We start from the raw sequence: 2,254 nt of genomic DNA on the forward strand, positions 1-2,254 counted from the left end.
ATAATTAATGAAGTATTCATGCTGTTTTATTATCATTCTTGGATGTTTTACAATCATTTTATAGCAACTTTATATAGTTTTTTGGGACTAACCTATTGACCCAGTGCCAGTTGATGTTTTTTGCTTGTTTTTTACATCGCAGGAAATCATTATCAAACGGAGTCCAAACACCGCGAAACTCCACGGAGATTTTTTATGGACTAGAAGGAACCCAATGGGCCAGAGCTGCACCTGGGGGGTGCCCCGAGGGGGCACAACCCACCAGGGCACGCCAGGCCCACCTGGCGCGCCCACGTGGGTTGTGCCCACCTCGGTGGCCTCCCACACCCCTTTTTTGCACTATAAATTCCCAAATATTCTGAAACCCATCGGGGTTAACCTAGATCAGAAGTTCCCCGCCGCAAGGTCTCTGTATCCGCAAAAACCAATCTAGACCCTGTTCCGGCACCCTGCCGAAGGGGGGAATCATCTCCGGTGGCCATCTTCATCATCTCGGCGGCCACCATGATGAGGAGGGAGTAGTCCACCCTCGGGGCTGAGGGTTTATACCAGTAGCTATGTGTTTTATCTCTCTCTCTCTCTCATGATCTCTATCATGGGCTTTGTTATATAGTTGGATCATATGTTGTTTCTACCTTCTATACTCTTGGTATGATGAATTGAATCTTTACCCTTTGAAGTTTTGTCTTGTTGGATCGAATATTCAGAGATGAGAACACATGATATATGTCTTGCGGTATGAATACTTGAGGTGACAATTGGGGTATCTTATTGATTCACTTGACACATGTTATGGCATTCAACTCGCGGATTCCCGCGGTGATATTGGGGTAATCTATGCATAGGGGTTGATGCACGTTTTTCTCCTGTAGAAACTTCGGGGTCTCTTTGTAGTTCTTTGTGTGGATTGAGTATTATGAATATGAATTTGCTTTGGTGTTATCTTAGTACGAACTCTTGATTAGATCGATCGGAAAGAATAGCTTGCGTTATTCTAGTTCGAACTCTAGGATAGATCGAACGAAAAGAATAGCTTTGAGATGGTTTCGTACCCTACAAAACAATTCCTATCTTTTGTTCTCCGCTAATAGGAACTCGGGAGTGATCCTTTATTACACTTTGAGGGATAATCATATGATCCAACTAAGTTAGCACTGTTGAGAGATTGCACTAGCGAAAGTACAGACCCTAGGCCTCATTTTAAAGCATTGCAATACCGTTTTTGTGCCCGTTTACTAATTGCTACCTTGCTGTTATTTATTTATTCAGATTATAAAAATATATTTCTACCATCCATATTACACTTTTATCATCATCTCTTCGCCGAACTAGTGCACCTATACAATTTGCCATTGTATTGGGTGTGTTGGGGACACAAGAGACTTCTTGTATTTGGTTGCAGGGTCATTTGAGAGAGACCATCTTTATCCTACACCTCCCGCGGATTGATAAACCTTAGGTCATCCACTTGAGGGAAAATTGCTACTGTCCTACAAAACTCTGCGCTTGGAGGCCCTACACGAGTCTACAATAATAAAGTTGCATAGTAGACATCAAGCTCTTTTCTGGCGCCGTTGCCGGGGAGGTGAGTTCTTGAAGGTATATCTTTAGATCTTGCAATTGAATCTTTTAGTTTCTTGTTTTATCACTAGTTTGGTCTATAAAAGAAAACTACAAAAAATGGAATTTAGGTTACATCATATTATTGATCATCTTTATAATATCTTTCTTGAAAATGATGGTTCGGAAAATTGTGCTCAATTGTTAGAATAAGAAGTCAATAAAATGTTTTGCACAAAATATTTGAATGATGAGCATGATTGCAATGTTGTTAGTATGAATTCTTTGAATATCCTAAATGCTAATGATGATTGCACAAGTCATGACAAAAATGTTTCTTATAAGCATGTCAATTTTTGCGGAGTGAATTGGGAGTGCCTTTGCACACCAAAAAGGGAAGATAGATTTTGTAAGAAGCATAAATATTTAGAAACGAGAAAGTTGCAAGAGAGGCTAGATGATTGTGCTGAAAGATTTAATTTTTTCCACCATCCTTGTGAACTTTGCAATGAACATGGTCATTTAAATCTTCAATGCAGATTCTTTCATGATCAAATAGTGTCCAAAAATTGTGATAACTTGATTACCTTGAGCATCATAAAGAGCTTAGTCTCCTTTTGGGGTATGAAGAAATGAAACGTATAACTGAGGGTATTCCAAAATTTAATCTCAATAGGTTTCTTGATTTTGATCT

Source organism: Triticum aestivum, chromosome 6D (genome assembly GCF_018294505.1).
Source record: "Triticum aestivum cultivar Chinese Spring chromosome 6D, IWGSC CS RefSeq v2.1, whole genome shotgun sequence".
NCBI lineage: Eukaryota > Viridiplantae > Streptophyta > Magnoliopsida > Poales > Poaceae > Triticum > Triticum aestivum.